This window comes from Oryzias melastigma, linkage group LG15 (assembly GCF_002922805.2).
Source record: "Oryzias melastigma strain HK-1 linkage group LG15, ASM292280v2, whole genome shotgun sequence".
Taxonomy (NCBI): Eukaryota; Metazoa; Chordata; class Actinopteri; order Beloniformes; family Adrianichthyidae; genus Oryzias; species Oryzias melastigma.
The window spans coordinates 17,916,394-17,925,322 of record NC_050526.1 but is presented as its reverse complement, the minus strand read 5'-3'; the positions used below and the strand labels follow the sequence as shown (position 1 = coordinate 17,925,322).

Below are 8,929 nucleotides of genomic sequence, written 5' to 3'. Positions count from 1 at the left end.
GTTAACTAATTTGTGCGCACAAGTTATTAACCATTTATTTAATTACATTTTCAGAATTTCTTTTTTTTTTACTTCAATTTTTTTCTTTTTACTTCAAAGTCCTTTCAGGGAAACCCTAAAACCCTAATAATGTCAGGGCAAAAACCCCAAAACACTGTTTCTTTGGTTCCAGTTAGCAGAGGCGACTAAAGGTTTGTGTGTAAACTGCACAGGAAGAATGTCACTGAGGAGAAAAGTCAGGATTCTATTGATGTGCAGTGACTCATAGGAGAATGTTAAACACTTGAGCTGTCAAATGACTAACCCATCATCATCATCATCATCATCATCCTCAAAAAGGCTTCAGCAGATCTGGAGAAGTTTTTAGACTCAATATATTGTGAAGTTTCACAGTTTTTAAGGTGCAGACACTTCTCTGTTGCACAAACCTTTTATCAGACATAAACACAGAGTCACTAAAACACTTCTAACAGTTTTAGGAACTATATCTTTAAATTTAAAGAGCGGTGCTGTAAACGTGAAGTCATGTCAATGCCAGCAGAGTGGCAGCAGCTGAAGTGTGTTCATAAAAAGCTGCACGGCGGGACGGATGGTAACAGTGATGAGGAGGAGGCGGAGTCAGTAAATTACTTTAATTACTGCAGGATGGATTGATGCTGTGAAATGATGCATGAGGGAGGATTTTCTGTTTACTTGATTTGATTAAAGCTGGCTTCTAACTCTTAAAACAGACGCCGACACAAAACACCTCAATCAGTGTTGAGTCTTTATTTTCTTTTTTATTGCTTTTATTTGCCGTTTTATGCAAAACAGTTCACACTTTTGCAAAGGTTACTGTTGCACACAAAACAATGAAGAAAATTCAACTTTTAAAAACTTGTCATGTAATTATCAGGAATTGTGAAGTCTAAAATTTAGTTTTTTTGCAGACACACAAAAAAGAAAAATCAATCTGCAAAAAATCAATCGTATAAATGTAAAAACAAAAACACAACAGCACTGCAAACATTAATGAATGACTTTGGAAATACATTTTTGATCCACACTTGAATTAACAGTTAAGGGGAAACCTGTTAACAATCAGTAGATTTAGTTCAGGTTCTCTGTAGGTCTAAAGTTAAAACATTTAAATAAAAATAAACACTTTGATATCACTCTGACATTGTTCTTTAGAAAATAAAGAATTACTAAATTACATTAATTCCATTCCATTGACTGAGATATTTTTCCAGGGGAAAACAACATGTATCTTCCTGTGATCAACATGGAGCCCCAGAGGCAGGAGAAGGGAAATTTTTGACTTATGGGCCACAAAATGTTCTAAAATTTGACCAAAAGGCCGGACCAGGAGCAAATTTAGGGCGAGTTTTGCTAATCTAACTCATAAGAAAAAAAATACCATGGAATGTGGATGAAAACATGCTTTAATTTTATAGAAAATATACTTTAAAACAGAACATTTTTGAATTTTTATTTCAAAACTGTGGCTTTTGTTCCATTTGTGCCATCGGAAAAATGACTGTCCAACTCAGAAAACACAACATGAACGTCAAGAAAACAGAGTTACAGGGAAATAAAACATTATTAAGGATAATTAATGATATATTCCAGTTTAGATATAATAGTTGAGGTATATAGCCCAAGAGTTTAGCTATAGCTTGCACACCTCTGCCCTGAAGGGACATAGAACTAAAGAAAATAGAAAAAATAGTACTGGTTTATCACATTAAATGAATGAATTGATTTATTTCAAGCAATCAGGAATAGTACATGAAAAAATAAATAAATAAAAAACAGTGAATTACATCTAGATCGCTTGAAAGGCAGTGGGAGGAAGCGAACTTATATAATCCCACCCTGACCCAACCATTTTCTCTACATGAATTATCAATATCCAGTTCAGGACTTAATATCAAATTTTTATACTCTACAATAACAGATTCAAGTTATAAAGGATTATTAATATCAATGATGTAATCAAATTTCAAAACATCCACAGACAAGTCATTTATTTTAATCCGTAACAATAATCTAAATATTCTTATTTAAAAAGATTGTATTCATCAAAGAGTTATTAAAATAATACGAAAATTAATAAGTAAGAATCCTCTTCATTTGTTAATCAACAGATTTATATTTATCATATTTATTAACAAGAAAGTATTTGGTCCACTACTTATATATATATATATATATATATATATTTTTTTTTACCGCCCCATAATACAAAAATCAGAGATTTCTTTAAGCTTTTTAAAGCTAAAGAGTTCTAGACAGCTTTCTGAAAGATTTTTTAAAGAAAAAAAAAATCGTAAAACATTTCTTCTTTTACAAATCAGTAATTGCTGCTGGTTTCTGGGGCAACCCTGAACACCACATCCTATAATCCGCCTGTGGTCTCTCTTGCTGTTGCATTGTTGCATCATCAGCCCAGATCCAGGCTGACTCAGCCGCTTAGTGCTGGTGTCGCATAAAACAACACACATGTTGTGTACAACACACGTCAGAACAAAAAGATGAGTGACGTTGTGACAAGACATTATCAAGTCACCTATAATATTATTTTCATCTGACACTTTTTCATGGGAATTGTTATAGAATCTTTTAGTGGGTGGACACATTAAAAGTGTATCTAACTATTCCAGTGAGAACACCCTTCCTCTGTTTATATTACTTTGTGCTTTTTGTTGAGTGTTTTATTCACTTCCTGGTTTTCAGTGGACCCCATAATGATTTAGTTGACTTAGACAGGCCTGTTCTAAATTCCAAATAATATTTCTGTTTGAATTGTTTGTTTGAATATTATTGTTTGAGTGTTTTTCTTTCTACATTTTGCTGTATACAAATGTTTTGCCTTTATTTGTTTATGCTAGATGTTGTTTCTGTCAAAATGTTTTTATTTGATTGCTAATTGGGTTGACCTGGTGAGGAGGAGGAGGACCAGGGGCCCGTTTCAAGAAGCAGGTTCAACAAATTTAGAGTTCAAACCTGAACTTAGAGTCACTGGACTCAAAATTCTCAAACTCAGGGTTTTCGGTTCCAGAACAGCTGAAAATGTTTGATTCAATCAACTTGAAGTTGTCAGAACCAGAATCAGGTGTGAGCGTCGCGACCATAAAAAGCCCTGATCAATGGAGCAAAGACAGCACGATTCACCATGGCAACGGGGACAAACATCTGAGTTACCGTACTTCCGGCGAGGGAAATTGATAAGTTACTTCAAGCATATGCGACTATAGGAGAATATTTACTGCAAGAAAAGCAACACAGCTGCAGCGGTAGAACAGAGAGAAAATATCTGCAGTTATTTGAATCATTTCTAATAATGAATAAATAATGTCAGGAAGGTTATTTTGTCTCTTGTTGAGTAAGGAGTGGTTTTTGATCTGTTACCAATCTAATAAGTAATCTCCGTGATCCCCCCCACCTACACACACAGATATCACTGCACGCTAAAAAGAAACTGTAGCTGCCTGGCATATGTTAAAAAAGTATTTATTTAATTTTAATTGTCAAGACTTAAAAAATATTCGCCGAATTTTTTTAAACGTAAAAATAACTTTCCGTTGCCGGGAGTCGAACTCGCTATCTATGCGGTGGGAGGCAGCGTTGCTGTCAATTGAGCTAATGCCTGACGCAAGTACAGGACGGTGGATCAGTCCAGATAGTTCTCCGGCGTTTGACATTCCTTTATTCCTATTGTTAAGGGTTTAAAATAAGGAAAAGAAAACGGTATTTTTAATAGCGAGTCCTTGGAAAAACTCACTATTTATAATATCGCTGAAATAAAAATGAATCAGGAAACTGCAGTCAGTCGACTCGTGTCCTCCAAATCCTCTACCGTCGTAAATAACATTTCCTCTGGATTAATCCAGCCTCCTCTCTACATGATCCTCTATGAATGAACATGTCATTTTGGTTTCTGAGTGGTGAAAACGTGACGTCTCTAACGTGAATGTTCTCAAAATGTTCATGAGGAACTCATATTTGATCATCTTTCACTTTAAAAAGGGGCGGAGACCTCAGAGAACTCTAAGTTTCCTGAAGAAAACCTGCTACCGACCAGGTTTCGTTCACAGACTCAGTTACCATAGTGATTTATTCTGAGTTCAGCTTAACCTGCTTCTTGGAACGGGCTTGGTTTCGCCCACTTTCCCGGGTTTGAGTTATCCCTCTTTCTGGAACCGAAAACTCAGAGTTTTGCCGAATTTGGAGTTCACGAACTCAGAGTTCCAACAAAACCTGCTTCTTGAAACGGGCCCCAGCTATAAAAGGACCTCTAGTTCTATTGTAAGGTGGTGTGTTGTTGCTCTGCCAGGCATGTTGTAAATTGGTTCATCATTAAAAGGATAAATACAAATTCTGGTGTGGACAGCAGTTTTGTACACCTTAGAGACGTGAGGCGACAGAATCAAACAGGTGGGACCACCACAGACAGAACCCATTTTTAATGGGGTCCACACTGACCATTGAGGTATATCCAGGTATTTGTAAAACTTCTTAATTTTAGACAAAACAATTCAAATGACATAGTTTAAACATGGAAACTTGGAACTTTCTACAAAAAAGTTCCAAATTTCAGAGCTTTCAAAGCTCATAACTATGCCACAGTTTGATGTTATTATGAAGGACCTGAAAAATGAAGTAACTAACCGTTTTAATTAATTATTAATTTGCTTTATTCTGTCCTATTTAATCCGAGAGCACTTTATATGATGTTGCATTTTTCTGAGTGTCGTGGGTCTCTAGGTCAGTCTGTAACCTTTAGCGCTAAAAGATCATTTTCTTTTTGACCAAAACCCCCTGAGAGCCACAAACCATCACCTCAATGTTTAGAAAAATATACTTTATTTATTTTTTGTGGCCATTAAGTCATTTATTTACACAATGAATCTTTTAAATATTGCATTAATTGAATTATAAGTGTTTTGTTTATTTATCTAATCATTTCTAACTTAATTTACTTTTGACTAAAGAAAGTTCCTTTCAAAATAAAAGACACCCTGTGTCAAATCCTGGAAGAAAGCCAAGTCAACCATGGCATTTACTATCATTTTTCATTGAATTTTCCTCTTTTTTGTCATTTAGATATTTGCTAACATTGAATAAAATCTAAATTTAACAAAAATCTGAACATGATACAATGTAGTATGAAGAAACAACAATAAACCACTGATTGAAATCATTTAACATCATTTTTCTGTCACCTGACATTCTAAAAATCTAAATATTAATGAGTAAAATAACTAAAATAAAAAAAAATGTTAACTCATATTAAATTTGGGGCTTTTTTTAAGGCCAAGGAGCCACAATGGAGGGTTAAAAGAGCCGCGTGGCTCCGGAGCCTCAGGTTGCAGACCCCTGCTCTAGGTAAAGTCTCACATGTCCCACAGTGGACGAAATGTCAAGTATCCAGCATCATTATTATTTTTAAGATTTTTTTTTATTGTTATTAATTTTTCTGTAGTTTTGAGCAACTTCCTAGGCTTTTATTTTCCATTTTGTTACATAAGTGTTTCATAGCTGAAACAAAAGGAAACTATTCTAATTCATCATTTCTTGTGATATTTGATCTATTTTTTATTGGGTGTCTTATATTGGGGTAAAAATTACCCGAAAAAAGTGATGGTGGAACTTGTTCTAGCGAAAGTGTTTTATGGTTGATAATATTTATTATTTATTTTTTACATATTTAATTTTAAAAACATGAAAAGGGAGAAAGAAAGAGGAAAAACTAAAAAAAATAAGCACAAGCAGAAGAAAAAGAGAACTATTATTACTGTTAATTGCATTTCTTATTCAAATATTTTGCAAAATTAAAACTGGGAAAGGGAAAAACGCACCTAAAGAATCTTAAAATGGGATTTTAATCCTAAAAGTCAGATATTAAAAGTTTGTTATTGCATTAGCAGACGTTGAACAGCAGGGGGCACCAGATATTAATCCAAAGTATTGAGAAATTCTCCAAGAATTTCTTTGTCTTTTTGAGTTTTTCTCTGATACTCTCCATCATTATTGTTCTTTGAGGGTTTCTTCTCTTTACTATTAAATTAATATAATTTGTAAATGACTGCATCCTACTGGTTGATTCAGTCAAACAAGCATTTTAAAACACATTTACATGGAGTAAAAGTAGAGTTTGCATGTACCTGCTACATGTTCTGCTCACAATCCTCATTCATCTACCACTGCTGTAGTTCATCGCAGCACCTTGTAATTATAAACAAACTGATAAAAATCAATATCCGCTTATTTTCTGCTCCTCCCTTTTTTGTAGAGGCCCCTTTGTGTAAGCAAATCGATAGCAGTCCCTTGAGGGGAGGTTAGGAACGATCCATAATAGAATTCAACTCAACCAGCGGGAATAACAACAAACAAAACCAATTTCCCACAGGCAAACATCGAGCTTTCACAGGACCGTTTGCTGCCCTTCAGAGCCCCCGGAATGGCAGCACATGTTCGGTAGACCTTCAGGGCCAGAATCCTTATGCCTCATTTCTACCAGCTCAGTCAAAAACAACATAAAAATAAGAGTGATTAAAATACAACATCATATTTAGAAAGAAAAAGATTTTGTCTTTCAGAAAAAGGGCTAAAAAAACAAAATTTGATAAACACAGAGAAACAATCCAGATGGTTTTAATGTTGGTAAAAATTGGAATTGGGGCAAAGAAAGAACAGCCGCCGCAGTGTTCTCTGCAGGTAGTTTTGGGGGACTCGGGAGAGCTGTGAAGGCAAAAGAAACAGCAGTTCCTCCAGAAATGGCAGGAAGCCAGAACACCTGCTCCGCTCTGATAGTGTGGAGTCCAAATGGAAATCAGCTACAGTTTTCTGGTAAAGTAAATGTGATTTCAAGCTGTGAAAAGGTGGAAAAGAACAATGGATTTTCCTAAATAATATACCATTGGAGTCGTGGGCATTAATGAGGATAAAAGTCATTCTTAGTATGTTTAATTAGACCGATCAATCAAGCAACTTAGCTTTCAAAGTCAGATTTGATGATTCTAGATCTTTTTTTTTGTCTTCCTGAGAGTCAAAGAAGGCTTCGACTTTTAAACCCCAGTGCAGATGGTGTCTATAACGCTCTCTGAGGCATAATTGATCCTATAACCTTCACTCAAGAGCAAAGAAGCTATCATGAACTCATTTAATTCTTCATTTGGTTGGTAGATGATTCTACAGTCACTTTATGGAAAGTGATGTGGCAATCGGAAGACATTTTTCTCAATTATTGTTGTTAAATTCGCAGTTTTTTGCAGTTTGATCAGAGGTGCAACTTTAATGCATATGACAAAATACAGTGGAGCAAAAAAGTATTCAGTCAGTCACCAATTGTGCAAAATCTCCCACTTAAAAAGGTGAGAGAGCTGTTATTTTCATCATAGGATTATCTTAACTATGAGAGAAAAATTAGAAAAAAATCAGAAAATCATTTTGTCTAATCTGTAATGAATTTATTTGAAAGTTATGACAGAAAATAAGTATTTGGTCAACAACAAACACCAAGATTTCTGGTATAACTTCTTCTGTAAGAGGCTCCCCTGTCCACAACCTCAAACAGTCTCACTCCAAACTCCACAACGGCCCTAAAGAAGACGCTAACAAGTCGACTAAACTCTTTAAATCACCTCAAATCATTAAATCTGTTGATTTCTTCGTCCTCTGAGTCGCTTTGGAACTAGAGGTGTGTGCTGCCAAGAGCCAGGCAATACAATATGTATTCTGATATGTGTTTCACAATACGATAAGTATCACGATATGTGTCTCACAATACGATACGTATTCTGATATGTGTCTCAAAATACGATAAGTACCGCGATATGTGTCTCACAATACGATACAAATCCCGATATTTGTCTCACAATATGATACGTATCACGATATGTGTCTCACAATATGATACGTATCGCGATATGTGTCTCATAATACGATACGTATCCCGATATGTGTCTCACAATACAATACATATCCCTATATGTGTCTCACAATACAATACATATCCCGATATGTGTCTCACAATACGATATGTATCCCGATATGTGTCTCACAATATGATACGTATCCAGGTGTGTCTCACAATACGATACGTATCACGATATGTGTCTCACAATACGATACGTATCCCGATGTGTCTCACAATACGATAAGTATCGCGATATGTGTCTCACAATATGATACATATCCCGGTGTGTCTCACAATACGATAAGTATCGCGATATATCCCAAGACTGTACCAGAACAATTTTTCACTTATTTTCTGAGTATGGCTTAGAAAAAAACTCTACCTGAATATTCAAGTGTCTTTTATTGTAATAAAACAGTAAAATTAATTGTATTTAATGATCATAACATTAAACACTGCATCTGTATACTGATACTGGCAGCAACGTGGCACAGAGTTTCGGTAAGTATTAAGTTTTACATGTCTCATAACAACAAAATCCGTGAGGCTGACTGAACTTTTAAGACAAGCTGGTTCTTGATAGTTAATCAATTCAAGAAATTGGGTTTAAGAATATTAACCATCGTTTTTGGAATATAATTCACAGTCACAACAAAAAAAATGCATAAGAAAGACAACTATGGTTGTCTGAATAATGGTTCATATGTGGCACAAATATACTGGATTCCTCTGATGTTTCATGAGGCTAAAGATTAGCTAAGTGTTTTGATAGTAACACATTGATGTATATATTCAGTCTTTTCTTGTTATTAGGATTTGCCTTTAAGTATAAAAAACTTTGCTTTTGGTCTCATATTTTGTTAAATAAAATTCTCCCAAAGGTGCAACTTATATGTGCATTTTTCTTCTTTATTATGCATTTTTTTGTTGCGACAGTGACTTACCGTATATCTTCCAATAGTAGCCCCGGCGTTTATTCCAATAATTTGGCAGCCGGCCCGGCCTTTATAAGAGACAGGCGTTTAT

The 8,929-nt window shown here is 35.0% G+C and overlaps 1 protein-coding gene and 1 long non-coding RNA gene across 2 annotated transcripts in view; one reads left to right on the top strand and one right to left on the bottom strand.

Moving 5' to 3' along the window:
- Positions 1 to 8,929, bottom strand: part of LOC112161503 (protein kinase C epsilon type) — a 118,975-nt gene that overhangs the window by 104,505 nt on the left and 5,541 nt on the right. The gene's annotated exons all lie outside the window — the stretch shown is intronic.
- The window catches only part of LOC112161505, a 7,358-nt gene continuing 2,802 nt past the window's right edge, over positions 4,374 to 8,929 (top strand). The window contains exon 1 of the long non-coding RNA XR_004949132.1: positions 4,374 to 4,419. This is a non-coding gene — a long non-coding RNA (uncharacterized LOC112161505). The remainder of the gene's footprint in view (positions 4,420 to 8,929) is intronic.